At 40.4% G+C, this 20,035-nt stretch overlaps 1 protein-coding gene across 8 annotated transcripts in view; it reads left to right on the forward strand.

Moving 5' to 3' along the window:
* Positions 1–10,736: 10,736 nt before the first annotated feature.
* Positions 10,737–20,035, forward strand: part of LOC143137467 (protein NLRC3-like) — a 103,262-nt gene continuing 93,963 nt past the window's right edge. For 7 of the 8 annotated variants that reach the window (XM_076297671.1, XM_076297665.1, XM_076297668.1 and 4 more), the window contains exon 1: positions 10,737–10,790. The gene's annotated coding sequence lies outside the window, so the exon portion shown is untranslated. Of the gene's footprint in view, positions 10,791–11,001; positions 11,094–20,035 lie in introns of those variants that run through there. The other variant, XM_076297666.1, reaches the window with a different exon arrangement.

Here is a 20,035-nt window from a genome sequence, read left to right on the forward strand (position 1 = left end):
GTAGTCTGTGTTACTGACGCGCTCCAGATCTGCTTATCATATGCAATACGGGTCCGCTTATTGTGTGTGGTACGGACCCGTTTATCAGACATCAGCCGGCTTTATTTGACATGTGAAATGTGATTGGTAATTAGGCCTAATTATCCTGAACAATCTGTTTGCTACACATTTGCTAACAGGTTCGTTATAGGTTCACCCAGGCTAACGTTTTCCCAACAGCTCAACTGATAAACATAAGCTAGGTTACAAACACAAGAGGGGGTAAAAAAAAACAGGCTGTCTTCCTCAGTCATCTCCATGGTCAATCTGAAACAACACAAAATAAACATAGCCATTTATTCCTTTTTGAAAATAGGTAGTCACAATTACACTCGTTTTTTATCATCAGTGATCCTGTTAGCGTTATCAATGTTTTTTCCAAAAGAGTTATTGTGATGGCTGTTTTGCTTAAGCTAAGGTAGTAGCCCATATTGCTGGAAAATAATAGTATAACCTTAAAGTTATCAATCGCTCGGTTGCTTGTTGTTGTCTCTGAATAAAACAGAGATAAAAAGCAGATAACCTACCTTGAAAAGTTGGGCTGTCCTAGTCCAACCCCAGGCTGGCAAATCATGTCAAAAGATTGATAGTGAGCAAACCAAAAATCCTTGATTAACGTTACTGCTTGGACTTCTGCATGCGTGGAAAGAATATGGGGTTGTCTCATAGCACTGTTAGATCTGACACAAACAACAATTGACTATTTTTACCACTGCTAGGTAATAATAAAAATAATGAAACGAACATATGATCAATATTGAGCCAACTATATCTTCTTTTCCAAACTTACTGTAGAAATGAAGTGGCCATGGGAACATAGTGCACCCCCATGGTTTCTACATTTGTGCCATTCCAAAATAACTTTTTTTTCTTTAGCAGCCAGTTGAAGTAGGGAAAGGACAGTCAATTTAGCAGAATCAGCACCTTAATTAATATCATTACCACCTGGGTCTGCTGTGAAAAAATGGTCCTTCGGCTCATATCCGTATCACAGGTTTGGGCCAAATCAGTGTTTTGTATTTTAAAAGCATCTCCTGACTTCCAGTTGAGTTGCGGAAATTGGACCTGGGACAAATCTGTAAACCGGTGATAAAACAGCATTGCTAGCAGAGCTGAAACCTGTATCAGGAGCAGACCTGGCCCACAGTCAGATACCGTATGTCCGCTACAGGCGGATCTAAAGGCTTTTATGCGGATCCGGCCCAAAGGAAATTGCTATCTGGGCTCCCTCCACCGTATCCTGTGCTGTGCCTGCAATTTCACAAGTCAGGCAGATAGGCAGCACCTCCAAGCACACAGCCATATTGTGGTGGTGTTGGGCTACTTGGCTTGTGTGGAGATGAGTGGTGATAAATGGATGACTAAAATCCCAGTGCTTCGAGTTTACAGCTAACTAGTCAAGACAAAATCATGAGATGCTAATAAGAAAGACATTCATTGCGATTAATCAAACTGATTACTGATTGACTGCTGGTCCTCGCCGCCTCTCCGTTTCTGGCAGACTGTTTGATAAATGTCACGTAGGCCTGTGCTTCTGGTTTTTACATATCGCTGTTTCCATACGCAACCGCAATCAGCTAAGTCGACAACAACTTTTGTTTCGACACGCGTTGCCTGACAGATGTCACGTACATCATTCTCAGAAACTGTTCACATCACAAACATGAAACGTGGAAACTCACACACTGTCCATGTTTTGTTTCAGCAACGCAACAATGCACAGCCAAACATTTGAGATTTGCAATTTATCAGTTGCGTACGGACTCATAACGCGCGCGTTTGTGTGTGTTTATTGCAGTTAGCTTATAATGAGCTTGACAGATAACCTAAGCTTCTGCATCAGGCATTTTGTATAGCCTACGCTGATTTTTTTTTCAGCACCCCCAACTCTTACTGACATCCAGCGACCCTAAATAACGCCATTACCATCACCATATTGATATGCAAAAGTGTTAATAGGCTTTAAATGCGCTACTTTGCACATATTTGTATTGCACTGCAGGTGAGAACAAATTAAACATATATCACCATAGGACTTACCTACTCACATGAAGACCGTATTCCCCCCTAAAATCGTCTAAAATTAAATAAGAAGATTCAAACGTAATACAAATTTCAAGTTTTTGCATGAAATTGCAACATCGCCTGCTTCAGAGGCCACTGTTTCCACGTAGTTTGGCCTATGGTCAATTGCTTGACCTCTTTGGAAAGCTCAGACTCCATAGTTTCTTGGGAAACAATCAGATAACGGTGGGATGTGCAGACACAGAGTTACAGAGGCTAGAATATTGTTTTTTTCTTTCTGCCAGATAACAAGCTCTGAACTGACCACATTTCAGCCCTCTAGGTCACTTGATATGACTTAGAAACACAACTGAGCCAGCACCAGGTCTTGTGAAGCTGTGTGTAAAAGATCAATATTGAATGAAAATATATGTATTTTAGACCATTATTTGCAAAGGTATACTCATGCGTTTTGTAAAATGCCATATGGAAACTCCCCATAGGACTTTTGGTTGCCCAAAATGCAATAAGATAAATTTGATCATGTAAAGCACTACACATATACAGTAAAAAGATTGTCATGCATTGATTCCCAAGAGTCCAAGCTTTCAAATGGTGTGTAATATGACACTACATGACAATCTGATAAAAATGATTTAGAATGTTCAAATGGTGTATAATATGACTATGCTACATAACAATCTGATAAAAATGATTTAGAATATTGGGGGGAGGTGGAGGAGGAGGGTAACCGTCCCGCCACTGAGATCCGAGTGGTTTTAACTTCCTTGGTAAATTTAGGAAACATTTACAGATGCAAACAGGGGTACCCTATTAAACTAAATAAAACAAAACAGACAAAATATATTTCTGTTACAGTGAAAGAAGACATAAGCTAATAGCCTAAAACCAAAATCTTAAAATGGACCAGTAGCCTACAGAAAATGTTTTGGCTAGTCTACTGCCTTAAACAGTAAGTACATCATTTTGATTGTAGGATCCTTACTTAATAACTATAGGTGTATTCCCAGAGAAAGTCTACACAGGGCTTCATGTTCGGGGGACAGGCCCCCACTTTGGGTCCAGTTTTCTTTTTCTTTCTTTTTTTTTCTTGAGTTTCCCTTGCTCGGGGAATCACATTATTTACATCAGTTATAATTTCAGGTCAGAAAATAACAGTATTTTTAAGTATTTTGATGGTTGAAGCAGTATTACATTAGATCTCATCAGGTGTCTTGTATAAGTACATTTCTATATGCATTCCCCCATATATGAATCGATGTGAACATACATTCAGACACGCACACACCCACACGCAAACATACATACAAATACAGATATACACAGCCAGATATCCATGCAAGCGCATATACGGAAATGCATAGATATGCAAGTACAATCTTACATTCTTGTATGTTTACGCCAGCACATGCAGTACATACATACATACAAGCATGCATACGGAAATGCATACATACACAGGTGGCTACATACAAATATATATTCGTAAACACTCATTTACAATATCTCATATATACATACCGTACAGGCCACAAGTCTATCTACATCATCTTCATCAGATCATTATTACATTTGAAACATAGATCACAGTCATCATTTATCGTGTGATCTAACTATAGCATGCAATATTACTATAGATTTGTTTTTTAATTTTGTGCCAAATGTTTGGGGTACCTGTGTATATGGAGTTAGACATTTGTTCTAGACTCAATAATGTTTCAAATGTTTGTAGCCATGTTCTTTCATTAATGTTGATAGTGGTCTTCCAATTGACTGCTATGACCTTCTTGGCACTCATCAGGCCAATAGATACAGTTTTTTTCCTGAAGGGGGGCCAGTACATATTGTCCATATAATTAAAAATGCATAACTTAGGGTCTAGAGAGATCTTTTCTTTAGTAATCATAGATAAGTTTAATATGACATTCTTCCAAAATGTTTGTAATTTGGGGCATTCCCAGATCATGTGAAAGTAGGTTCCTTTCACTTTGTTACAGTGCCAACAATTGTCATCGTTCTGTGAACCCATAAGTGCAAGTTTCCTTGGTGTATAGTATATTCTGTTGACAAACTTAAAATGTATAGTTTTGTTGCATGCAGAATTGGATATCTTATGCATTTTCTGCCAAATTGATTGCCAACTGTCTGGATCTATATTTGTCTTTAAATCTTTCTCCCAGATCTTTTCTAACGATGTAGTAACAGCATCACTTTTCCAGTTGTTTATTATCTTATACATTTTGCTGCTCAAGTGTGTCCCCTTTTCATTATTACCATAAGATGTTTTTCTATATTGGATAGTTCTGGGAGTTGTATGCGTTGTCCAAAACTTTTTGTAAGTTGTGATCTAATTTGAAGGTATAACCAGAAGTCTTTGTTTGTAAGTTCAAAATTGTTTTTCAGTTGTTCAAAGGACATTATAGTGCCTTCAGAAAAAAGGTGACCCAGTGTACAGAGCCTCTTTCTTTCCCACTCCTGATTTTGCAGTGTTTTCTTATCAACTGTAAAGGAGCTGTTCTCCCATATCGGGGTATTTGGGGAGAGGTGTGGTTCAAATTGTAGCATGTTATGTAGAAGTTTTATTATTTCACATGAGAATTTATGATAGGATTATGTACATTCCTCAGATATTTGGTATTGAACCACAATGATTTTAGAGACAATTTGTAGTTGTCTGAAAAAATATTGAGCTCTATATCCTCCCAAATTGTTGATTCAGTATAATTATAAGCCCATTTTAAGGGATATCTAGGGATATCTTATGGCAATATAGTACTTCTCCAAGTTTGGGAGGCCCATTCCACCTTTGTCACGGCTAAGATATAGTTTATGTGTACTAATTCTCGCTCTCTTGCCATTCCATATAAAGGAAGATAGAATAGAGTTGATTTTCTTAAAATAAACTTTGTCAAAGGGTAAGGGAAGAGCGTTTATGACATACACTAAGCGAGGAAGAACATTCATTTTGATTGTATCTATTTTCCCCCATAGCGAGAGAGGTAAGTACTTCCATCGATCTAAATCATCTTCAATCTTCTTCAGGATGTTGGTCAAGTTTGTCGAAACTATGGTCTCAAAGTCGGGATTTAAAGTAATACCCAAATATTTTATACCCTCTGGGGACCACTTAAAGGGCAGATTTCCAGGACAGTCTTTATGACAGGATTTGTTAAGTGGCAATGCCTCAGATTTACCACAATTAATTTTATACCTGGATAATTGACTGAAATTTTTAATTAATTCTAGAGTGTATGTAAGTGAGGAGGCAGGATTTAGTACAGTTAGTAAGATATCGTCGGCATACAAGAATAGTTTTACAGAAAAATCTCTAATAGGAATTACATAAATATCTTTATTTGATCGAATTTGGCAAGCAAGTGGTTCTAGAGAAAGAATAAAAAGTAAAGGTGATAAGGGGCAACCTTGTCGAGTGCCTCGATGTAAAGAAAAGCCTTCTGAAATTATTCCATTCGTGGAAACCTTTGCAATTGGGTTACTATAGAGCAATGAAATGTATTTAATAATATTTTGCCCTAAACCGAAAGCTTCCAAGGCTTTAAATAAAAAATTCCATTCGATGCGGTCAAAAGCCTTTTCGGCGTCTAAGGAAACAGCTACTGCAGGGTCAGGTAAAGTCTTCGCATAATAGAAAGTGTGCATTAGTTTCCGCATATTATCACCAATTAATCTGTTTTGGACAAAACCTATTTGGTCCTTATCTATAAGGCAAGGTAATATTTCTTTCAATCTGCCTGCAATTACTTTCCCCAGAATTTTATTGTCTACATTAAGTAACTGAATGGGTCTATAACTTCCACACTGCAATGGATCTTTTTCTGGCTTACATAGCAACGTTATTATTGAGGTATTCATATTTTGGGGAAGTGCATTATAGTCTTTTGCTTCAGTGTATACTTGGAGAAGTTTGTCTGCCAGCAGATCAACAAAGATTTTGTAAAAAATTGTAGTAAAACCATCTTCTCCTGGGGCTTTATTACTAGATAAAGACTGAATTGCTTTTATCACTTCATATTTTGTAATGTTTTCATCCAGTTTGTCTTTTTGAGATTTGGACAGTGCTGGCAAATTTATTCTTTTAAAGAAACTTTCTAAATCTTGGCTTGTTGTTAAAACTTCACTTTTATATAACTCTTCATAGAATAAGGTTTGGCGAGGTTGATGGAATACCCCCCTGGCTTATTTCGATAAGTCTCGCTAATTTTAGTGAGAATTCCATTCCATTAACGAGGTTAACGTGAATCCCAGCTTGGTAACCATGGGAATTTATGCCACAGAACTAACCTGCTCCGTAGCAGGTTAACTTTCAAGCTAAATTAACCTGTTGAGGAGTGAATTATTTTCCTGGTTCCTTCTAGAATTCTACGCAAACGATCTATAGTTCTATATACGATCTATAGTTTCAGTGTTCTTTATACAGTCTATGGGGACAGTCTATCGCTTGAATAAACGAGACCAAGATGCCGCTAACTTGAGTTAATGGAACGGCTTCAGCCCCAAGTGGAAGTCTACGCTAGTTCAAGCCAGGCTATTTCTGTTAAGCGCCGCCTTCATTAGCAAGGTTGATGGAATATCCCCCAGGTTGCCTGATCTTTGAAGTGCCTCAGTTTATCTCTTGTATGTCTTAGGATATTGAATGTTGTGGACAACTCAAATCATGGGCGTCATGTTTCAGACCAACTTTGGATGATTAACAGGCCTATTAATGTTATTATCAATGTTTGTCAATATATAAAGGGCACTTACAGAAATATCCCAGTGTCTATTTACCTTTGCTATCTGAAATGGGGCTGTAAATTGCCCATTGTAGTGATCACGATCTCGGAGTAGTGTTTAGGCTACCTTACTTTTTTTCTTCAGTCTCCAGAGTCCTGACATAACCTTTCGTAGTTCATCCATAGCCAAGGGTTAAACTTACTCAGAAGTATGCTAGCGAAGAATGTGGTAAATTGTAACTGTAACTAATAGTGCATTGTTAGGCTAGTATCATTATTAAAGCACATTGATAAACCCTTCCCACAATGTATAGCCTAAGATGTGATGTGATTCTGATTATCTGTTTGCTAGACCTAGAACTGTAGGCTACCAAAGAAAACCGCTCAGTTGCATCAAATGATGTATAACAGGGGTCCCCAACCTTTTATGTACCATGGACCGGTTTGATTCCTATTTTTTTTTCACAGACCGGCGCGGGGGTGTTTCCATGTTCCATATGTGTTGTGCATGCATTACTTGAAAAGAACTAGCTTTAGTTATGTATGAACAGTGAAGGTAACGATCTCTTGTGAAAAACGTGAACTTGAAGAAGTGAAAATTGAACAATATGAACTATGAATATTGAACAACTTGAAGCTACATCTATAAGTGTGAACATGCTTAACAAAATATAGGAACAAAACATGGGAACTAAACGTGCATTACGAATATAATCAGTGGGAGCCCTGCTTGTTTCCCTGCAACAAGAAGGTTCCATCTGGGGGTGATGGAAGACAGTGACACCCTCAGTGTGTTTGAAATGTCCAGTCGATTGCGCAATTTGGTCTTAGTTGCAGTCATTGCCGAAAACCCGGCCTCGCATAGATACATGGTGGGAAACGTTTTCAGCGCTTTTACGGCTATCTCGGGATATCCTATTCTGCTTTGGTTTTGATCCAAAAACCCGCCAGAGAGATTTCCTTATACACACTCTTAAGACCACCGTCATTTGCAATTTCGATCAACTGCTCTTCCTCCTGCGCTGACAAGTTAGGACTATTCGGGATATTGACAAATGGGTTGCGGACCCACTCATTGGTTTGCCGTGGATCTGTGGAGGATGGGAAGTAACGCTCAAACTCATTTGAAAGCGCAAAAAGGTGATCGCGCACCGGCTGCGAGAGAAAGTGTAAGCGGGTGTGTTGCAACAATAGTTGCTGTGGATGAGGGCGTGGTCCAGTCCCGTGATCTGTGGTGTTGGGGTGGATGCAGCAGCACACCTGTGCTGCATTTGTTAATGAGGGATGGGATAAATGGCTAAGGTCTTTGTTGAACAGCGGAAAGGGACAGCGTACTGCTGAGTTTAGAACCAACGGCTGCCGTGCTGGGACGTGGGCAATCCTTTTACCGTCGGTGTGGTTGACCAATCATTCGGGGTAAGTGCCATTAGGCCTAAATTAGGGAGTTTGTGCCCTGTTAGTGCGATCGCTGTTCTGTTTTATGTCCTTCGTTGAACCCCACGTCCGGCAGCAGTGGTGACGGAGTCAGCAGTAATTTGGTGATTTAATGTATTAATCCTGTGTTCTTTGTACTTTTTCCGGGGAAGTGTAGGCCTACTCTCCGGCAGGTATATGTGTGAGAGGGGGGAGAGAAAACAAACGCTCCTTCTGGTGCTGAATAATTTAATTTGAGCCTTGGCGGTGGCCGGGAATGAGGGGGTGATATACGTAGCCTTTGTGGAGTATTTATTGTTGCAGTGTTTGCACAGTGGTTTCTGTACCTTCGTTTTTATGATTGAATTTGTGATGAACTGTGTTATGAGATGAACTGTCATTTCCATTGAGCACGTGTGCACTTTCTATGTGTAACTATCTGCTAACTTATATAACCTGTTTTATCCCGGTGGTCCGGCATAGTTGTTACTTAAATTCATGTAGCCTAATTATTTATGACTCAGCACATAGCACTTTACAGCAGCCAGAGTTCTGGAGTGATTGCTCTCCCCCCAAATGTTTTAACTTTCTATGTGAAATTTATTGTACAATAAACCTATTTTCTATATAGCTAGTAGACTGGTGTTTTCCTTTGCTCAGTGCCCGTGTTCAAATAAAGAAACCTGCAGGGGGCAGTGTATTCCGCTGTAGCCCCTTTACAAAAGGGCCCTGCCTCAGTCTCTCCCAAAACCAATACTGTTTGGAACTTATCTGGTCCACTCGTCGTCTACACAAATCAAGCTTGGCTTTAAATGCAGCGACTTTATCTGCCATTTTAAAGACAGTCGTCATTCTCCCCTGGAGTGACAGGTTGAGGTCATTAAGCAACCCGAATATGTCACACAGGTAAGCGAGTTTTGACACCCAGTCCTCATCACTAAAATGTGCAGCTAACGGTGACTTTTTTTCTGTAAGAAATCTCTGCAGCGGCTCTCGCAACTCAAACACTCTGGCCAGTGACCTGCTAAAGATGCTTGTTGTTTGTTGCTGTTTTTGTTCGCCAAGAACTGATCAAGTGAAGTGAGCTGACCTGAGGCTGCGCAGCGCTGAAGGCAATATGTAAAAGTGTTGAAGGCGGGACAGACAGACGTAAGAAAATAGACCTTGCAAAATGCAAACATGCGTGCAATCAAACAACTGTATATAGGCCTATGCCATGTAAAAACGTGACATTATTGCGAATTAAATTTAGTTTAGTTTGCATGCAATACGTCAATTATGTGCTAAAACTAACGCCGCTGACTAATGCCAGCAAACATTCCACTTGGATAAGAAACTACATTTTCGTACAACATACAGCAAAAATAACAGAATTTGGATCAAGCAACGTGGAGAAATCTCAGGAGGAAGAAAACTGACACTGCCTGACGGGGAGTGCTTTGCATTTACCGCCGTCATGCATTTCCCATTGTCCATGAGTCACTTAGCCTATAATAACAGGTTACTCTGGCGGCCGTTATCCCTCACTTGTTAGAGTAGCCTAATTACATTCAAAAACATACCTTCATATTACATCACAATTTATACATGAACTACGTTTAAAAAGAAAAACACAATATCAGAGGGATCACACGAATAATTAGTAAGAAAAAACAATTTCCTGGTAAATGCGCTACACGGCCACCAGATGACGCCATTTCACTCCTTGCTTTTTCATCCAAAAAATGCCCGAAGTGCAGTGGAATGCCGCTATCTAGTGGCCTGAAATATGTAATGTAGCCCATATTCTAATATTATTAGAAAAGAAGCGACCGTCGAATAATCATAGATGGATAGATTATACTTTATTAATCCCCAAGGGGAAATTCAAGAATCTTGTACTTTCTAGTCAATTATTCGTGGAAATTCAAGAATCTTGTACTTCCTTGTCAATTATTCATGGCAATTCAAGAATCTTGTACTTCCTTGTCAATTATTTGTGTAATCCATCTGATTGTGTTTTTGTTTTTAAACTTCGTTTCTTTATAAATTGTGGAGTATCATTAAGGTACGTTTTGGAATGTAATTACTCTGACATTCGACATTAAATGACCACAAATTTAGGCGGGACAGACAGACGTAAGAAAATAGACCTTGCAAAATGCAAACATGCGTGCAATCAAACAACTGCATATAGGCCTATGCCATGTAAAAACGTGACATTATTGCGAATTAAATTTAGTTTAGTTTGCATGCAATTTTTTTAAACTCATGTCGTAGGCTACGGCCCGGTTAGGAATGTCCTGCGGCCCGGTACCGGGCCGTTGCCCGGTGGTTGGGGACCGCTGATGTATAAGACTTGCACTGCAGCCATAAGTGGAACAGTTGGGCATATTTTAATAATTCATGATTCTTTTCACTGTTCACTTCAATATGATAATGGGGATCTGATGAATGTTAGTAGTCTGAAACATGGCCTACACGAACCACGTGACCGACTCGGAACCAATCGCATAACGGGATAAGACCATTCGATTCCGAACTGCACGAAAGTGAAAGTAGTTCTGCGGCTCAACTCTGCGCACCTTGGTCTCCGTACAGGTAGGCAATGTTAGCCCTCCCATCTCCTCATTTAGCCTTGAAAACTATGAAGGTTTTATCTACAGCGATTTATGACAGTGCAGAATGTGCAGATAGCCTATATCGTTTTCACTTAGACTCGTGTAAAGAGCCGCATAGGGACAACAGTTTCCTGTTGCGAGATGCGAACTTGGCTATTCACTCGACGCGCGGTGGAAAGGCAGCTGGCGAGACTCCCACCAGTCTCCCCACAGAGCAGTGCGGTATCTGCGGACTTGTGCACATGGGTAGGCCTACACAGCACCAGATGGGCAAAGAAGTTAGGTGGGTTTGGCAGGTTTGGTGTGCTCTGTTAAATATTTCCGCTAAGTATTTCCGGGTAACGGTAGGCGAACTGCAGACAAATGTAGGCTTCAGATCACTGGCAATGGTGCTGATAGACCGTTTTAGTCTCTTTCTGCTTTCCCTACGACTCCGACCCCGATTGAACCTGTTGAATCGCCTGCAAACAAGCTGCCGGAGATCTTTGCATTTCCATTTTTAAAAAATCCAGTGCGCCGCTTATAGGCTAGGCCAGTGGTCCCCAAACTACGGCCCGCGGGCCGGATACGGCCCGCCACCTCATTTTAGGTGGCCCCCAAAACATGTCCGTGGTATATAGGATCCGGCCCGCACGGGAGTACGACATCGTCAAACTATAACGTCCGTAATTTCCCCCATTCATTCTCTATAGCGGGTCTTAAAGATGAACTGAACTGAAAGAATCAACATTGATAATGTGTTGATTATGACAATTAAAAATAAATGACACTAAAAAAAATAATTTAAAAAATCAATACGTAGCCTTTTTTAAGCAACACCAAAATTGCGTTGGTTAGTATTAGAACGCTGCCAGTTTCAGTGACGTCACTGGCATGGTAGGACCTGAGAAGTTCTATAGGCAACAGCTGCAGCATATTATGTATACACGAAAATTAGTCATTTTAATGGCATGGGTTACAAATTTGAGCCTGTGAGGGACAGGCCTGTAGTGTCTTGACCATAGACAGTAAAAGTCTTGACTACCACTAGATGGGTTTCAGGCTCCAGCTCAACCTTCAGTAGAATCATTTTGGTGAAAATTACAGTGTGGGCGCTGCCGGAGCATGGACACTGGAATCTATCTGTTGCAAAGCAGTGGCGAAACGTAGGGAAAATGTTCAAGGAAGCCAAAGTTACGGGAAAAATATGTTTATTTATGTATGTGTTTATTTCGGGGGTATACATTTTGTGCAATGTACAACATAGATACATTTTTGGCGGCACAACATAGGCTACTGTAGACCTAGCCTACAGGTCATGTAGAAAACTGCACGAGGGGCGCTTGAGACAGCAACACGCACGCTGTCTCTGTCTCCCTCCATCCCTCACACACACACACACATTGCCTACTGTACATCCTCCACACAACTGCATACTCACTCACCACCACTACATTAGGCCTATGCGAAGGCTACGGTGCATACAAATAAGCTATATAACACGCATTGTCACGGCAATGTAGGCTAACGCAATATGGACTACTGGCACTCGTAACAGCAACTCACGGGCTCTCTCTCTCCCTCCCTTGAAACTGTTAAAAACTTCGTTACCCCAAGTTGACCCCAGATACACGGAGGATACACGAGTTTGCTAAGGCTAACGGTAGTGGAGAGTTTGCAGATTTTTACCTTGTGGATGTTGATATTGCACGAGTCTCTTGGATAGCAGCACTGCGAGTTAAACTCCCTCGCATCAAGAATCTGCCCTGAGACGATGAACAACTGGCTTCAGGGTGAGTAGAAAGGGACATTGGATTCTGTTTACAGACCCGCTGTGGTTTAGTTACCAGCTAGTAAACGCATTATTATCGATCTGTGATATCGTCGGAGTCATGGTTTATACTCTCTATGGTCGGAGTGCTAGCTTGTGGAGTTTGACATAAGAGTGTTTCCAAGGTGTTTACCTGCTAGCCCTTTCCTAGGTTGGATGGATCGTATGGTAGCCTATCTTACACTGGACCTCATCTGAGGCTACTTCGAGATATTATTCCAAAGGGGACAGATAGGCTACTGCACTTAAAACTTTAAACGATTGAACGAACCTTCCCGGACTTTGTAATTGCGACCAGTGACTGCATTGGGTGAACGAAGCCGAAGTTGAAACTTAGGCTCCATTGCACATAGACTGTGGGCTCGCCCTTCTATGAATTGAAAAAGACTACAAGCTGCCCCACCGAGTTTGCGATAAAGTAAGCAAGAAAAGGGTTTTTTAAGTCAGGATATGGCAAGTCAATGGCATTTAAGTTACAGACCAGTTTCCATAGTGCACATCTTATCAATAGTTTGAATGTCGTGTGTGTTTCTGCTCATTGACAAAATAGCGTTCAGTATGATTCATGCCCAATTAATTTCCCCTGTTAAAGTGTTTGCCTTTGTTTCACTAGTTTGGTTTCATTTTGTATGAGATTTTGTGATGTAGGCTAGCCTATGATAAATGGCTTATGGCCAATATGTAACTCAGCTAGGCCTAATGTTAGTTTCCTCAGCCATGTCAGCTAGCCTCAGACTCATTATCTGCTATGGCTGCTAGTGCTAGTGCAGAGTAGCTTACCATGCCAGTGACGTAGCCGATTGTTGAAATCCAACATGGCGGCGCCCGTGTAACAACAACACCACTTTCAACGTACAATTTTATCCCTTTTAATAAATTCAGCCATTTTAATCATTGTACCAATGAGAAGAAATAAAATACATCTGTTATATCACCTTTACTTAAAATTCCAGTTCAGTTCATCTTTAACAGTACACATGTAATACTCTTTTTGTCCACTGGTGGTTGTTTTGGCGCTGTTTCACGTTTGCCATCGAAAAAATGTAGGCCTACCTGCAAACAATGTAAGAGGCCTCTGCTGACTGCATCCGTGCTCAAAGTATTCTAAAAAAATATCAATTAATTGTTAATAACTAACTTACTTCTATTCAAGTCATAATTCTGGAACTTTCTGGTGTAATTATTTATATTTTTTATTCACTCGTTCAAATGTTGATACAGAGTTCACAAAGTTGAAAGTCAAATCAGGTGAGTGAAAGTTAGAATGGTGGTCATTTCAGATGTTTCTGCCACCACCATAAAACTCATAGTTTGAGAACTTTAAATTATTTGTAGGATATTGCTTGTTCACAACTTGAGCTGTGTATGCAAAGTTCAGAGTTCAAAATATACTTTTGGGACTCCCTGCTTATAGTTTTGAGAATGCTATTATTAGTATTAATTCATTTGAGCTACATTTTACACTGATATGGCATGATGGCAATATAAACACAGATAACAATGGTATTAAATTGCAATAGCCTATAGATTAAATGTAATGGAATAATCAACTAAGGTAGACTGCCTTTGTTCACAGCGCTAAGCTATTTATGGTTACTGATATACTCCGAGTCTCTGGCCCTCTCTTAGAGCCAGGCATAGTGAGCTGGCCCTCGGAAGAAAAAGTTTGGGGACCACTGGGCTAGGCTATCATATGAATTTCTTATGGAGAGCGGCAGGGCGTAGAATTCGCTTGCAGACACCTCGCCCTCTCCTCTTCGCCGCCTGTGGGCGTGTAGTAGGACGAGGGACTGGGACTGAAAAAAAGGCCCTGGACTTTCTTCCCAATAGACCTCTCCAGAATATATCCCGCCCAGAGCCATATAAAAAGAGAGTTGCGACACTCTTTGAAGTCGCCGCCACGCGGTCACGTGGTTCACGTACGCTTCAACAGTTCCAAACAGCTCTTTGCGTGTCGTGTTATTTCAGTGGGATAGACAGCAGCGAGTGCGTTATTGAACGTGAAACATTACAACAAACCAAAAACGAGTGTTATTACGTGTTAGCATGCTTACATTATAGTGTCAATTATATATTGCGAGTATAATTAGTTTGCAACATCAATCTAAAATATGTTCTTTGGTAGTTCTAACATTGAACGTTTGTTTCCTTGCTGGACATGAGCTGTTATTGGATTCCTTTACCTGCATCACGCTACATATACTTACATTGTCAAAACGTAGGCTATGCATTTTGTATCCTTTTTGTGTGTGAACATTAGATCCAGTGTCCTTTTCAGTTCGTTTGGTGAGATGAAGATGAAGGTGCACCCCCCCCCCCAAATCTGAACAACTTTGATCATTGTAAGACTAGCAATAAACGTCTATCAAATATATAAATGGCATTCAGTAGCCTAAAAGCTTAAATTTTAAAAGTTTGATCAATGCATTAAATCTGTTCAGTTCTTTTAGAGAAATAGCATAAAGGTGGCCACCACACAGCCTTGGTAACATTTTAAGAGTAAGCCATAAACATGTCAAAAACACATAGGCAAAATAAGAATCAATAACAACTTAAATGTGACACTTGTAACTCAATAAGCAATCAACTATTTCAATAAAATATTTATAACTTATAACTTATATTTCAGCCGGCTGGTGAGACTACAGCATGAAAAGGATGACTGATGTTAGGTTTTCAATAGAATTTTTATTGTGTGTTTAAAACAAGAACAGGAACAAATGCAAAAAAAGACTGGGAGGGAGGTATGATGACACTGCAACATAAAAAGAAGGTCTGACACTCATTTAGGTTTCCAAAAAATAAAAAGATTTCCGTTTCCAAAGTTTGAACAATTGTGTGTGAACTACACAAAAGACACAATGTGGAAGGGATGGGTAGCCCTGTACTCTGTACACCTATAAGAGGGACATGGTAAGGAGGATGCAACATTTGGCTGGAGTCGGTAGTGTTATGGGAGGTGTGGAAGATGCTGGATCAACACAACTCCATTTGTGTAAGGGCCCCATCGTGTGGACCTCAAAACATAAAAAATGATCTTATCTGACCATTCCAGTCATATATCGCACACCCTTCTTGTCCTGTGACTGTTTTCAATAGAATTTTTATTAAGTTTTCAATGTGTGTTTAAAACAAGAACAGGAACAAATGCAAAAAAAGACTGGGAGGGAGGTATGATGACACTGCAACATAAAAAGAAGGTCTGGTAACACTCAGTGTATACTTGGGACAACACATTAAGTAAGTAGCAGAAACCTAAGCAAGAGGCCATCTCCAGCAAGAGGCCAGCAAGAGTTTTACATACCCATACACAGCTAACCATTTGCAAGGCTGGTTGGGGGTGCCACAAGTCCACACAAAAACTATAACAATAACAACATAATGAATGATTTTGTTGGGGATTACTTTCAGAGTGATCTATGCCCTATTAACCTGACTACACTTTTCAGTTATCCAAAAAAAGACATTTGTCCTACTTACAAAGATCACTGACCTAATGAAAGGCAATGCCCTCTTGTCACGTCAGTCTCTTCCATGCAAACTTCGCTATGTATTTGACAAATTACTTAAAACAATCAAAATTACACCAACCAGCAATTAAAATTACTGAAAACTAAATGAACTGAAACCGATCATCAGTTGGAGCAAAAACATCTAGGCTACTATACAGACGCTATACCTACTGTCCCACGATCACGCTCGTGCCACACTCGCCTACTGCTTGTGCCACTGTCCCGTTTGGAACAGTGAACAGTAGTGGCACAGGACTGGGCTGGCAAGGGACACAAGAGCCACGCACCAGTAACAACAACAATAACTTATAATAGTCTAGGTTTTGCTCCTACTGCTTCCCCTGAAATTCATAATTGAAATCCCCTCGTTCACGAGTCGTGGACACCAGCCTATATCATGTCATGTTCAGCCCACGGTTCAGTTCATAACGCCATAAAACTTGGCATCTAGCAAGCTAGTCTATATCAGGTTTAAAGACAATAAATCACATTAATTTCCTCCATTTTTCACCTGAAGAGCGTTAATCACAAACCCATTGATAACCAGCACATCTGAATATAGAGTTACCATGCTGTATGGAATGTATTTTATCAATGTAGCATTTAATATGAGAACAGCTTTCGTGTTCCCCCTCATAGCATGTCTAACGTTAACACTATGTATGTGAATGAGCTGACTAGCTAACGTAAGCTAGTAAGCTAACGCAATCAGGTTTGAAAAATATAGCATTATAAACATAATAAAAATCTGTTGACAACCAACCTATCATCTAAAGTTGCCCTACTACAATAGGCTAACCAAATGTGTTTTGTCTGAAATTCATTATTGACGTAGGAACATTATCTTTAAGCTAGCCTCTCTCCACATCAAGGTTTGCAGGCTAACTTTTGGCTTTAAAATTTCGGTCAACATTTAAGCTATAAATATCAGTTAAACAAGCAGCACAAAATCCTCAAAGAACAATACCAGTATCTACTAGTGCAGTTGGTATAGGAAATGCATATGACAATTAAAAAAACGTCGTACATTCGTCTACTTACCACTGACAATATCAGGCAGAAAGCAATGGAAGTGAATGGGGCTACAGCCGTGAATGTCAAAGTTTGGAACTGTTGAGCTCAGCATAAAGCGGAAGTAGCGTGAAAAAGGGGCCGCCATTGTTTCCTATGGAAGTCTATGGGAGAGTCGCAACTCTCTTTTTATATGGCTCTGATCCCGCCTCCTAACATCCGTATCCATCCAACTTCCGGGCGTGGATTGTCTATGGGAAATAACATGGCGTTTTGAAAGATCGTACCTGTCAAACTCTGTAGGTGACAAAGTAGAAAAAGCTGCTGGGCAGATTGGCCTACATACTTCTGCCATCTAGTTTCCACTGGATTTTTTGATTTTCGGTGCCGTTTGAGTAGTATAGTCTATAGTATACTACTTAAACGGCACCGACAATCAAAAAATCCAGTGGAAACTATATGGCAGAAGTGTGTAGACCAATCTGCCCACCAGCTTTTTCAACTTCGCTACCTACAGATGTTTTACCGGTATGATATTTCGAAACGCCATGTTATTCCCCATAGACAATCCACGCCCGGAAGTTGGATGGATACGGAAGTTACGGAGGCGGGACTTATTCTGGAGAGGTCTATAGACCACCGTTGTCACGTGATCTGGAGAAATACTCATACGTCAATTATGTGCTAAAACTAACGCCGCTGACTAATGCCAGCAAACATTCCACTTGGATAAGAAACTACATTTTTGTACAACATACAGCAAAAATAACAGAATTTGGATCAAGCAACGTGGAGAAATCTCAGGAGGAAGAAAACTGACACTGCCTGACGGGGAGTGCTTTGCATTTACCGCCGTCATGCATTTCCCATTGTCCATGAGTCACTTAGCCTATAATAACAGGTTACTCTGGCGGCCGTTATCCCTCACTTGTTAGAGTAATTACATTCAAAAACATACCTTCATATTACATCACAATTTATACATGAACTACGTTTAAAAAGAAAAACACAATATCAGAGGGATCACACGAATAATTAGTATGAAAAAACAATTTCCTGGTAAATGCGCTACACGGCCACCAGATGACGCCATTTCACTCCTTGCTTTTTCATCCAAAAAATGCCCGAAGTGCAGTGGAATGCCGCTATCTAGTGGCCTGAAATATGTAATGTAGCCCATATTCTAATATTATTAGAAAAGAAGCGACCGTCGAATAATCATAGATGGATAGATTATACTTTATTAATCCCCAAGGGGAAATTCAAGAATCTTGTACTTTCTAGTCAATTATTCGTGGAAATTCAAGAATCTTGTACTTCCTTGTCAATTATTCATGGCAATTCAAGAATCTTGTACTTCCTTGTCAATTATTTGTGTAATCCATCTGATTGTGTTTTTGTTTTTAAACTTCGTTTCTTTATAAATTGTGGAGTATCATTAAGGTACGTTTTGGAATGTAATTACTCTGACATTCGACATTAAATGACCACAAATTTAGGCAATGGGCACAGTCTTAGGGGCTGACACTAAAATTCTCCTCAGTGCTTCAGCCAAATTCTTCATATAAATTCTATATATGTTGTACCAAAATGTAGTGTATTATCAAAGTGAAATGGTTGCTGGCATAAGTCAGCGGCGTTAGTTTAACCACATAATTGAGGTTTTGTTTACATGTGTTCAATGGAAGTGAATGGAAGCCGGAAATCGGTAAATAGCAGTGACCTAGCCTGACGTAGCCGTACTCAATTCTAGTCAGAATATGAGTCTGATTTTGTTCCATTGGGTCGTAATTATGGGGCGTGTTTGAACCGATACAGAGGGGGAATACCTCTGCACTCAACTGGATATACCTAACCAATCAGAGCAACGGAATAGCTGACCGTGAGGCAGGGCTTGAAAACGAAATTATTTTTCAATCGTTCCGCTCCGAACGGAATCTTTAGATATAGAGGCTCGCTCAATAATTTCTAACCCCACCATAAGCAAATATGTTGTATTGTCTATGTTGCTGACAAATACTTAAGTCTCTCAGATGCAGATGAGGTGCAGATAGCTGACCAAGCCACTCCTGTGAGTTAGGATTCAAACCAGGAGAGAGCAGAACCGGAGATTCCCATGTTAGAGAGTATAGATAGAAGGATGCGGTGATTAACCGTGTCAAAGGCAGCCGATAAGTCAAGCAGAATGAGTACTGATGACCGAGCGGTCTCCCTGGCTTCTTTTAAGGCTTCTGTTACAGACAGCAGAGCCGTTTCGGTGGAGTGGCCGCTTTTGAACCCAGACTGATTTGGATCCAGAAGGTTGTTCTGTGAAAGGAAGTCAGAGACCTGCTTGGAGACTGCTCGTTCAATGCCTTTGGATAGGAAAGGCAGGAGTGAGACAGGGCGGTAGTTCTCGACTTGAGCAGGGTTGAGAGAAGCTTTCTTAAGTAACGGTGTTACCCGGGCCATTTTGAACGCTGTTGGAAATGTGCCGGAGGTTAGCGAGGCATTGATCACATGTGTGATAGCTGGTGCGATGGCCGTGCTGATGGATTGAAGTAGGCTCGTAGGTATAGGGTCCAGCATGCATGTGGTAGGACGGCTACGTGTCAGGAGTCTAGATACTTCACTCTCGGAAAGAGACACAAATGCTGAAAAAGATGTTCCAGCAGCCCCTAGAGGTTGTAGGAGTGCGGTATCTGAGTCTGATGCGTTGTGTGGGCATGTAGAGAATTGACTGTGGATTGCCGCCACTTTGTTTGTAAAAAATGAGGCAAGGGTATCCACAGTAAGGCTGGATGGAGGAGGCAGCGTTGAGTTGGCTACAGCACGCGAACCCTTTCCTCCAAACAGTGATTTTTATATAGTGAATGTGCAGTTAATAGCAGTTATTTCAGAAGTAATCGTGTA

Source organism: Alosa pseudoharengus, unplaced genomic scaffold (genome assembly GCF_046254945.1).
Source record: "Alosa pseudoharengus isolate Yale_2024_CS ecotype anadromous, Long Island Sound unplaced genomic scaffold, YU_APseudo_1.1 YU_APseudo_1.1_scf_21, whole genome shotgun sequence".
Taxonomy (NCBI): domain Eukaryota; kingdom Metazoa; phylum Chordata; class Actinopteri; order Clupeiformes; family Clupeidae; genus Alosa; species Alosa pseudoharengus.